A 12,136-nucleotide genomic window follows, 5' to 3' on the forward strand; every position below is an offset into this window, starting at 1 on the left:
CATCCAATGACAGGCCCTCACGTCATTACCTGCGGCATGGCTCTTAGCTAAACTTATCTTCACTTCATTGGATCCATCACCACCTGTGCTGCATCCAATGACAGGCCCTCACTTCATTGCCAGCGGCTTGTTAGATAAGAATTCGTGTAGCCCCATTGTGTGAGAGACTAAACAACGCTTATCTGCTTGGTATTAGTTAACCCACCTTTTGGTACAGGTCTGTACTACATAAGTTGGTAGTGTGACTGAGCAGCCAGGCCCATCTCAAGAAGGATAAATGTGAGCTGTAGAGCTGTACAAATGAATTCCGTAAATACAAGTAGCCAAGTAACACTTACACTCAAGGTTTCAGTTATAAAAAGTTATTAATTTAACATACATTTTTAAATAAGGGTTCTTTAGAAAGGCAATTCATGTAAATATACTTTCAAATTACTTTTTTTTATTGTATTGGCTGTATAAACAACCTTTCAATTTTATAAGAGTTATAAACAAAGTAAAGAAGGTCAGTTTCATAATTTACATGTAATGAGTAGGACATGTTATAACACATAATTAATCATTTAACATACAAAAGACAAGTCATAAAAAGATAGCTCTCATATATCATTGATGCATTTTCTAAGAGTCCGATGTTTCATATTAGAAGGTTTAAAAGAGATATTGATCGATTTCCAAATATAACTTAAAAAAACGAGCATTCTTCGTAAAGTAGAATCTGTGAAAGTTGAAGATATCTTTTGCCCAATTGAGCCTTAATTCATTGATTTCCATTTCCCAAGTCTAAAAATTCAAGACATTGAGTAGTCGCTATTCTTACAGATATTCGCTTGGTGCTAACAATTCAAATCCATAATGTTCTTGTATGTGGTATCACCAGGCCCATAAAATGACATTAAAAATATAAGGAACGTTTTTCCATTAATTTGGGACATTCTGCAATTAGATGTTCTAACGTCTCTTTTTGTTTTTTATTCTTACAGAATAGACAACAAATATCTTCATCAGTTGTAATGCCTCTTCGTGCCATGATGTCTTTCGTATGAAGCATATTTAATCTAAATCTCAGATCTAGACTTCTTAATTTGGTAGATGGAATCTTCATCAGATAAGACTATATATCGTTCACGTTTTTTATGACCGAATTAAGTGATATTGAAATCTAGATACCGTCTACATTTTGAAGTAGTGTTTATCCAATCTACTTCATATACTTTTTTTCTGCACGGTCTGGATTCTGAATTAGTAATTCTATTGAGACAGCAGAGTTAGCTAAGGCATTGTAAATGTGATTTCTCCATTTCAGTGGATAGTCATGTGTAGACATCAAAGGATAGCTTGCCAGGTTATAAAATATGTTTTTCTTATCCACAAGTAACAGACATTTTCGGAGTAAACTACATAGTTTCCACAAATCAATGACATGCAAAGAGAGAGTCCCAATTCAAATGTAACCATAGATATTGGCACTGAATTTGGCAAGTTAAATACCTTCCTCCAAATGGGCCTTCTATTTTGTCCCAGAAGAGCTGGTTTTGAGGGCTTTTGGTCTCTGCTCCGTATGTTAATACTGGTATGGCTTTTTGTCTGTAAAAAGTTAATACAGATCCACATGAAAATGTGGCATATTTGTACATGATTATACAAGCTTGTGATGAAAGTGGTAAAGGTTTTGAGACAATCCCAGTCAAAAGCAGGAATCCAGCACCCTCACAATCCCCATTGTGGCATGGGTAAAGCTTGAGACTATGTTGGGCCAAAGTGGAAGAAAGAGGCTTAAACATGGCATGCGCCCCCTGGGTGAGAATCCTTTGCCATCGCAGCACCCAGCACCCTCACAATCAATACAATTCCATGCTGACTTGTTAGATAAGAATTGGTGTAGTCCCACTGAGTGAGACTAGACAACGCTTATCTGCTTGGTATTAGGTAACCAATCTTTTGGTATAGGTCTGTACTGCACAGGTTGGTAGTGTGACTGAGCAGCCAGGCCTATCTCAAGAAGGATAAATGTGAGCTGTAGAGCTGTACAAATGAATTCCGTAAATACAAGTAGCCAAGTAACACTTACACTCAAGGTATCAGTTATAAAAAGTTATTCACTTAACATCAATTTTTAAACAAGAATTCTTTAGAAAGGCAATTCATGTGACAATGTAAATATACTTTCAAATTACTTTTCAGAATTAGAGCAATTTAGTGGATAATCTTTGGATATGCTTCTTACACAATTCCTACACCCTGGGGTGACTTCAATCACAAGGACAGTAACACTAGTTATACTTTGCAGATTGTGAGGTTACAGAAAGGAAAGTTTTAAGGAAGGAAAAAGGTTAAACAGGTTCTTATTTGTTTGTTTTATTCGTATTTATATAGCGCCAAACAGTCCGAGGACATTGTGGCACTTGTTACATTACAAAGCTTAGTTACATAGTCATAAGCAATATATATAGAGGGTACAATATAGTTATATAGAAATTGCCAGTATATATACAGGTTACAATATAGTTATATACATTTGTGTCACATTATAATAAGGATGGCCGAAGTGGAGGAGGATGTAGCAAGGCTAATTGAGGAAAGTGGCCTTGAGGTTGTTGCGGAAGACAGAGATGGAAGTTTCAGCTCTAAGGGTGGCCGGGAGAGAGTTCCAAAGCTTTGGTGCAATATAGAAGCCTAGACCTCCAGCTGTAGCTCTCTTTATGTGAGGTAAGTGTAGCTGGTTGGAGTACTGAGCTCTGGTGGGGCGTGTGGATGTGGTCCTGGATAATGCTTCAGATAGGTATGTTGGGGCGGTTTTATTGATGCATCTGTGTGTGATGGTGAGGATTTTCAGAGTCATACGATCTTTGACCTGGAGCCAACGTACTTCACGTCTGGCGTGGGAAATATGGTCTCTTCTAGGGAGGCTCATCGCGGCTCTAAGTGCATTGTTTTGTGTGGTTTGCAGTCTGTGAATGTTTTTGGCGGAGGTGCCAGCTAGGAGAGCGTTGCAATAATCGAGTTTGGTGCCTATAGTTGCTCTAGCTATGGGCAAGCGGTTGGGGGTGGATAGGCAGGGTTTAATGGCATTGATGAGTTTGGTGCTGAATGCAGATGCAGAGGCTATGGTGCCGACTTGTTTGTTCATCGATAGATTTGCGTCAATGTGAACACCTAGAGTCTTGACAGAGGATGAAACAGAGATGGTAGAATTGTCTATGTTGAAGTTAGCGTATTGGGGGCTTAGATTTGTTATTGTATTTGGTATGCCAAGGATGAGGATTTCAGTCTTCTCCCCGTTAAGACACAGGCCAATGATTGCCATCCAAGCTTGGATAGTGGCATAGATGTTGTGAAGGGCAGTGGCGTCTTGAGTCCAGATAGGGGTATAAGTACTTGAGTGTCGTCTGTATAGTTGGTATATGCAACACCCATAGAGTCCAGTAGGTCAAAAAGGGGTTTTGTAAAGAGGTTATAGAGGGTGGGGGCTGTACAAGATCCTTGGGTTGATGGTGGTAGGGTCTGCATTTGCTGTGTCCGAGTAGACCTTCATGGAAGGATGTGATCCAGGATGCTGCTTGTTTAGAGAAATGAGCTGCATGGGTGAGGTGTGTCGTAAGTGTTTGGTGATCTACCAGGTCAAATGCAGCTGATAGATCAAGTAGGAGGAGCAGTGCAGGTTTGCCTATGTCCATGATCTGTCAGATTTGATTTTGTAGGTCTAATAAGGCGGATTCTGTTCTGTGCCCGATACGGAAGCCGGATTGTCTTTTGCCTAGTATGGAGTTAGCTTCTATGTATGATTGGATCTGGTTGTGAGCTGCTTTGTCCAGGATTTCTAAGAGGAACGGGACTGTCGTTATTGGTCTGAAGTTGTTGGGTTGCGTTGGGTCAAGCGTGGCCTTTTTTAGGAGTGGCCTTACCCATGCTTCCTTTAGATTGTCTGAGACAGTTCCTGTTTGGAAGGATGCATTAATAAAGGCAGTAATCAGGGGTGCTAAGTCATTAGCGCATTCTTTGATGAGTTTGGGAGGGCAGATGTCTGCTTTGCAAAGAGACGGTTTGAGGTTTTTGATGAGATTAAGGACCTCCGGTTCAGTAACGTCTCTGAAAGTGAATTGAGCGTGATTGAAATTACTACATTTGTCTTGTGAAGGGGCGGTTGGTATTTTGATTTGGGAGGGCTTTGCAATGGTTTTGGATTTTGTTCTGGAGGAGTTTTATTTTGTTGAGCATGGCGGACTGAATGATAGCGCACCAGGCTCTGTCTTTAGTTATCTGGTCAGTGGTAGCTGGAGGATTGAGTAATTCATTGAAGATTGCGAATAATTCTTTAGCTTTGGAGTTGGCCTTTGCGATCATATCATTGAAGGAGTTAGATTTTGCTGCTAAAATGGCTTTTATTTTATATTGGGGGGTTATTTGTTTGTAAAAGTTCTTATTTAGGTCACTGGGATCCTTTTGCCAATTTTTTAGCTGACGCTTTTGAGATCGGAGGGTTTGGAGATCATCCGAGAACCAAGAGTTGCAGTGGAATGATTTTTTTTCTTTCTTGTTTTCAAGAGGGGCTATAGAATTTATGCCATTGGTGAGAGTATTATTGAAGATAGCTGATAGTATGTTTGGGTGCTGAGAGAAAGGTGGTGCTAGGCAGGGGTTTTTGAGGTGGGGACGCAAGTTGTCTGCGTTGAGTTTTTTAGAACTTCTTGTTGTGGCAGGGGGTGCGTAGGTGAGATTCTTAGGTTTAGGGTTGGTGGGGATAAGGACTTTGATGCACGTGTGGTCCGTCCATGGGAGGGCAGTATTTGACGTAATGTGGGATGCACACTTGTGGTCCAAGACCCAGTCAAGGGTGCGGCCTTTGGAATGAGTGGGGTGAGGACTCCTTGGGTGAATCCTAAATCTGCGAGTTCTTTCGCTAGGGTTGTGGCAGATTTATCCTTATGATCATTATATCCTAGGTTAAGGTCTCCTAGTAGAAGGATTTTGGAGGCCTTTTTAATGTTGTTGCTGATACGGTGGGAGAGGTGCTCTTGGAAGTCTGCTGGGAGTCCGAGAGGTCTGTATAGGATCTGGATGTTTATTAGGTTATTGGGGGAGAGCGTAAGCTTGGCTGATAGGATATCAGCATTTCCCCCCCATGTATTGGGGTCTGCTAGTCTGATGGACAGTGAGTCTTTGTGGATAAGGGCGACTCCCCCTCCAATCTTATCACATCTATCTTGCCTAAGGATGGTGTAGCCTGTGGGTAGGGCTAGGGCGATGGCTGGGCAGGAGGCATCATGGAGCCAGGTTTCGGTGATGCATAGTAGGTCCAGATTGAATGTGGATAGGAGATCATTTTTCTCTAGGGCATTTGCAGGTAGGGAGCGGACGTTCAGTAGTGCACAATTAAGCGGTGGGTATTGTGTGTCTTTGATTTTTTAGTTGTGTGTGGTAATGGGGGTACTTAGTGCGATGTAGAGTAGAGGCAGGTTGGAGTGGTGGAGGAGAGGAGCAGTGGATTTGCTCAACTTGGTGTAGGGTAGTGGTGCAGTGCGGGAGCTTAATCTGGCATTTCTAGTCGTGATAGGTGTGGGTGAACAGGGTAAATACCTAGGAAGTGATCACTTTCTGAGATTGCAGAGTCTGATAGCTAGGCTAGGAAGCAGACAGTGTGCTGTTAATGTCTGGTGCTGCGAAATGTGAATATGGTGCCGGGCGCTGAGTGAGGTGTGCTGGGTATGTGTGGGGAGGTGTAGAGGTCAGGCACCAGACAGGCTCATGACAGGGAAGTTGCCTTATTTTGTGTGCCTTGGTGTGTGGGCCGGCTTGAGCCTGCCGGCTCACAATTGGACAAAATGAAGGTGCCGTTTCTTAGTATATGTAAGGACAACTAAATCTTCCAATTAAATCTAGACAAGCCTTTCCCAGCAGTACCAGTCTAAAACAAGCTAACCACCTATGAGGGACAAACAATATCAAGGTCAACGGGCTAGAAGAGTCTGCAGGGAGCCAGGACAGCCAAAGTCAATTTGAAACAGTCTATGGAGCTGAGGCATTTCTTAGACTCAAAAGTCTTGCACAAAGTCAGAGTTTGTTAGAAAATCACTTGTAGGGTCACAAGCAGTGAAAACAGAGTTGGAATCAAGTCTAAGGGCAAGCCACTGCAATTCCCAACCGAGAAAAGCACAGCTAAAAAAAACACTGAAGTAAGTACCCCAAGCCTAAACATTACCTCTGGTTTGAAGAATAGTGGTCCAGCTGGCTTCTGTCCTGCTACATCGATGCAGAGCCAGTGTTTCTGAGCCTCAGTCGTGGGGACAAGAGGGAGGACATCTGTAGGGCTCCTGTGGCGGTACTTGAGAGGTCGGCAGCTACGTGCTCTTTTTGGTTCGGCTGCACTTTGCAGTTTCAGCGCTTAGTAAACAGCACAGTCGCGGATCTCGGATACCAGTTGGGTTTCCTTCACTAGCTGGGTCCTGCAGTCTGGTGAGGGGACTCAAGCTCTGGTCGTCCTGCTTCTGGGAGAGTCGTTAGGAGACTCCTGGAGCTTCTAGCTGGATTTCAGACGTTTCAATCAACTACGGATTACTCAACCCCTGGCACTCGGTTCTTGCAGCAATGAAGAAGTACAGCCAGGCAGGGAAGATGAAGTTCGTCTCTGGGTTAGTTGGTCCCACTAACCGAAGGGGAGAAGTCGTCCATTCCGCAGCTTCTCTGTTTCAACACAGCAGCAGGGCTTCACAGGGCAATTCAAAGGTCCAGGAGGATGCAGCCAGCTTCGTTCACGGTTTCTTCGTCGGGTGTTTCTCCCATTGGTCGACTCTGCCTCTAGTCCAAAAGCCCTCACCTTTTAAGCAGGTTTTTCCCATTCATGCATAGCCTAAGCTGTCAATCACACATCAGGGTGCTGTCCTGCAAGGACAGCCAGCCAGCCAATCAGGACTGGTTGCATTCAGGCATTCCTAGAGACAAAGAACAGGGCAGTTTCGGGACCCTCCCTCACATCCTGTCCTTCCAGACACACTAGAGCTAGAGGCGGGCTTCAGGGCTGAAGCCCGCCAAAGGCAAGATAAAGGGCTCCAATCTGTTTTAACGCACAGAGTAAAACCCAAGAAAGACCACACAAACAGAACACATCGAAAAAAGAAGTCGGGGGCCATTCTGATAAAATGGTCACCCATGGGTGCTATAATGCAGCTGGGGGTTCAGCCTGAGGTACACAAGCACAATGGTATGAAAAATTAAACCACTGCCACCAGCCATTTAAAGTAGGGAGGGTAACATAAAAATGTTACATGAGAATGTAGGATAAGGGGTTACTCGGTAAGCCCCCAGTATTCCACATAAAATTGTGTGTGCTGGACCCACATAGAGAAAAAGTAAAGTCAATTTCACTTTACTATTCTTGGGAACAGCAGTTCACACAAGAAATCTAAAGGATTTCTCAGTGACACTGCACTGAAGGTGCTGTGTGTCACCATACAAAGCATAGATGCCTATGGAATTTGTCAGATTCCCAAAACAGTGAAAACACATATTCCAATTCAGGTCAAAACTCATGAGGGAGTGGGAAAAAGGTCTCACTCGCTCCAGGGTTAAAATTAAAAAGTCCTACAGTCCAACAAAAGAGCTGGGAGCCTCTAAGGTTGAAGGAAATTAGCACAGAAATTAGAATTCTCCATAACATGACTGCACCAATATATGCCAGTAATGACATGTACTCCTACACACAGTATTCATGTTTGCTTTGCGCAAAATCCAATAATTAACAACCATAACTAAAAGTACCTCCAGGATAAAAAAAGAAAAACACATAGGATCCAAAAAAGAAAGAAGCAATAAACAGAAAGAAGCAATAAACAAACGGAACCACAAAGTCCCATCAACCGAGGTCTCAACTCCCCACAACCTACCAAATACAAGCAAAAGCAAACCACAAACAGCAAAGACTTAAACCAAAAGACCAGGAAAAACACCAATCAAAAGATGACGCCCTCTAAGGAACACAACCCACACATCATGCCTCGCCGCAAGAAAGACAAAGAAGCCAGAAAAGAAAACAGAAATAAGAAATCCCAAACCACTCAGGAAGGCACTGATCGGCATGATCCCACAACCTCAAAAAACTCGACAAACATCTGAGATGGCCCAATGAGACATACAAATAACAGAGTAAAGACAGACTACAATGCTCGCTACCTGTCGACATACGACAAGGTGGTAAGCAAAAAATAGCACAGCAATGATAAACTGACAGCCACCAAGCATCACGAATACAGACTCAACCAGGACACCAAACGGAACACAACAACTAATATACCATCCCAACCCGGTCTCCATAATGGACAATACCCCAACCAGAACAAGGAACAAACTGGAATCCAACACACTCTACTCCCCCTATACCACCAAGACTGGAACAACAGAGGGGTAGCTACCCTATTTACCACCCGGAATGAACCGACCCCGCCATAAACCTTATCAGGCTACTCGACAGAGAGACTGACCAACAAAGAACCACCCCACCCAAAAGACTCAACCAGGAAATGCTAGGGAGAATTCTCTGTAAGGCTAATTTCCCAAACCTAGTGTGTCCCCCAGCAGCTTTGCTGGATTTTTGGGGTTTCTTTTTTTCTCTCCTGCTAAGAGTGAGATTCTTTTGCTCCCACTCTTAGACATGATTTGAGGTGTTCCTTTAACTTGCCATGTGTTTTATGGGCTATGGGGTCTTTTACTCCATAGGGTCTCATGTGTTTTTTTGATGTGGGTTACACAGCACCCTCTGTGCCGTAACCCAGGGGTGTCATAGCGACCCCCCCAACATAGACAACATACCCTGGGACTGACTACTGTCTCCCAGGGCATGTAAAGTCACCATTGGCTTTGCTAGTCCCAAATTATGAACAGAAACCAGTACAAACCATCATATTGTGGACGTACTGGTCGGGGCAATTCGATTGCCCCGGGGTCTGTTGTTCGAGGGGGCACGTCTCCGTCCCCCCTGATCAAGTTTTGGCTGGTGGCAGTGGATACTACTTTTTATATTCGACCGCGAATATATCTCTATGGAATTTTCCCATTGTTCGAGGCTACCAACTTTAATCATTTAATTCTTATAGCCTCGAAAATACAGTTTATTTATTTAATATTAATTCGCCAGTTGGTATTTTTTGCCAGAACTCGATTCTAAAATGGCGTTTGTGTTCTCTTCTATGACTCCAACCCAAGTCGAGCCCTTTGTTCCTCTTTTTGGCGGGCTTCTCCACAGAAGCCTCCAAAAGTGGTGCCACTCTGTCTGGGTACCACAGGGGGTGTGGGAGGGGGTTTAGGCACCCTGGACTGAGTTACCTTGGTAACTCAAGTCACACTCTTGTGTGATTGGCCCAGGTGGTGAGCTGGCCGGCTCACCACTTAGCATGTTTGATTGACAGCTAGGCTGAGTGAATGGGGGGTGTGCTGCATAAAAGCAGGGCTTTGGGGACTCAATGGGAATGGGGATTAACACCATTCCGCCTCCGTGATTCCCGGAAAACCGGGGTTGTAATGCCCCGGTAATTCCAGGAATCACGAAGGCGGAATGGTAATACGAGTCCGGCGGTAACCAGGCGGTTTTACCGCCTCGGTTACCGCCGGACTCGTAATGAGGCCCTATGTATTGTAAAAATAAAGGATTTATTTAAATACAGGTAGGCCCAGATAAATCTAGGGGTAAATAAGTACTATCACACATTCATAAGTAATCACAATTATCAAAACACATCACTATACTTGAAGGTACACAGACCAAAGTATACAACTTATTTGGAACACCTAACAGTAACTCTAGCTTTTCATACACATTCAGCATAGGTCACACCTATTCTTGGGGAGTAAAAATCAATGGTTACTTTCACAATTACATTCAGTAATGCAAGGGCAGCAGACCCTACCAGTTGTACAGTGACTCTCAGTACAAATCACATAATCAGTCAACTGAACAATATACTTTTTGTGAATAGTGGAACACTTAATCCATGTACAGTAAAAACCTATAACTACTTTGTGATAATACACAGTTATACTAGGTGAGTAAAATCTAAGGATGTAATATTCAATTTAGTAGCAAAAGTCAGAGTTCCTTCGGAAGACTGGGCAAGCAGGTGAGTATTTTACTTCTAGAGTTAGAAGAGGGTCCAGGGGCTTCGCAGAAGACACCCCAGCAGGATTCTAGCAGTGGGACTGAGTGCACTAAATGAGAAGACTCCCCATCACACAGAAAACACCACACAGCTTCACAGAAATTCTAACAGGCTTAAGTAAGTACATACCCAAGCCAACACAGTCCCTCAGCATTGAAAAAGATATTGCAGCAGGAGGACTGCCGGATCTGCAGCCAAATACCCGGTCAGTGGATTCCTTGTCTTGTTGACTGAAACAAGACCTCAGAAGGAACTTTGCAGCAGGGATCGATGTAGAAGGCTCTAGGCAAGGTTTCCCTCGCGGCTGAATGTGGTTCTGCGGATTTGGCGCCTTCAAGGAGCACAGAAGAAGACAGAACATCGCGGTTGAATTCTCGTCATTACAAAGGTCCAGAACTCTGTTCAGGGGACTTATCAGACTCGATTCATGTCTCTGGAGATCCACCAGGATGCCCATAAAGTTTCAGCGAGATTCGGAATTCGGAAGACTGTGCACCGCACGATGGCTTGAGGTCCCAGGGTATTGGGGAATTGCAGCAACGCAAGGACGCAGTAATGCGTGGGACGGCTCAAAATGCAGGTCTTGAGTCTAGTGGGTTGTACCAGGCTCTGGTTCAGGGTCATCATGTTTGGAGTCCCCAGGTCGATTGGAAGAAAGGGCTGCAGCAGGCTTGGGTTACGCAGCAGGCTCTCGCTGGAAATCGTCCATGCCGCCTTTCCTTCGTCATCCTCTTCGGTTTACGTTCCATTGGTCGACATATCTTCAGCTTCCAGGTTCGCAGTATTTATCAGGAATTACAACACAACTTCTACATTCTCTAACCGCACTTTACAAGAAGGGGCGGTCTGGTTGTCCAATCAGGACAGCCAGCCCCCCACTGGGATTTGTTCCCATTCAGGCAAGGCGTAAGACAAAAGCCTGTGGAATTCTGGACTCCTCCCTCACTTCCTGCTCTCACAGACATACTGGAGCCTTGGTGGGGAGTTCAGAGGACTCCCGCCGAAGACAAAAATCACACAAAGGAATTTCCCACCCTAGATGCCAGGGGAAGGAAAATGAAACGAAAAGAAAGAAGACAGGGGCCATTTTGGTAAAATGAGCACCCTTAGGTGCCTTTACTGCAGCTGTGATCACAGCCCGCGGTAAAGGTGCACCATATTAATACAAGGTATCACTGCCACCAGGCATTGAAGGTAAGCTTGTCACTGTAACAGAATTGCTACAGTTTTAGTGTGAAAGGGGATACATTGTATCTCCCCAGCACTCCACATAAGGTGGAGGTGCGGTGTGCTGCTTTCACTAAACAAAATGTAAAAGGGATCCTTTCATCCTTTCTACCCTTGGGAACTGTAGTTCTCTCAAGGTTAGCAAACGAAAGTTAAATGGGGAGTCCCTAGGGCAACCCAGCAACAACAGGCACTTATTGCCAATACGTTGTTAAAGAGGATAACTTTAAAAAGACACTATGGAGAGTCTTAAAAATGACACCCAAAAAAGAGTAAAAGATTATGTGAGTGTGGAAAAAGGTTACCACTCACTGCAGTATTAAGGAAAAATATCCCACTAGTAAAGAAAAAGGTTCTGGGGTTGACCCAGGTCATGAAGATTTACCAGTTCTGTGAAAATCTTACCTAACAAGGATGACACACTAGAATGCGCCCCCCGCACCACTCCCAAACTACACTGTTAAGTAACTCCTACTCAAGGTCAATAAATCACAGATAGACAAATGAAAATCAGTGTTTATTACATCATGATTCAAGAACTTTGCAGTAATTCCTCAGACAGAGCAGAGCACACAAACTACTTTTAAAGTTTTGTGTCAATTTGTAGTCTATGTTAAGGGCATTCTCCTTGACTTTGCTGCTGCGAAAGCATTTATTGCTGTTGCATAATCAATGTTTTCAACAAGTTCACTCTCAATTAAAAGTATTGCAAGGGCTGATGGCCTTTCCTCAGCCATTGTGGAGAGCAAGTAAGTCTTCATCAG

The 12,136-nt window shown here is 43.8% G+C and overlaps 2 protein-coding genes across 6 annotated transcripts in view; one reads left to right on the top strand and one right to left on the bottom strand.

The window, feature by feature from the left end:
* The window catches only part of LOC138552311 (zinc finger protein 432-like), a 694,217-nt gene that overhangs the window by 202,286 nt on the left and 479,795 nt on the right, over window positions 1-12,136 (top strand). The gene's annotated exons all lie outside the window — the stretch shown is intronic.
* The window catches only part of LOC138552223 (zinc finger protein 585A-like), a 406,444-nt gene that overhangs the window by 79,626 nt on the left and 314,682 nt on the right, over window positions 1-12,136 (bottom strand). For 2 of the 5 annotated variants that reach the window (XM_069642521.1, XM_069642522.1), the window contains exon 2: window positions 1,492-1,587. The exons of the other annotated variants lie outside the window; for them this stretch is intronic. The gene's annotated coding sequence lies outside the window, so the exon portion shown is untranslated. The remainder of the gene's footprint in view (window positions 1-1,491; window positions 1,588-12,136) is intronic. 5 annotated transcript variants of the gene reach the window in all.

The sequence above is a fragment of the Ambystoma mexicanum genome, chromosome 1q, assembly GCF_040938575.1.
Source record: "Ambystoma mexicanum isolate Mex_15411 chromosome 1q, UKY_AmexF1_1, whole genome shotgun sequence".
In the NCBI taxonomy this organism is placed as follows: domain Eukaryota; kingdom Metazoa; phylum Chordata; class Amphibia; order Caudata; family Ambystomatidae; genus Ambystoma; species Ambystoma mexicanum.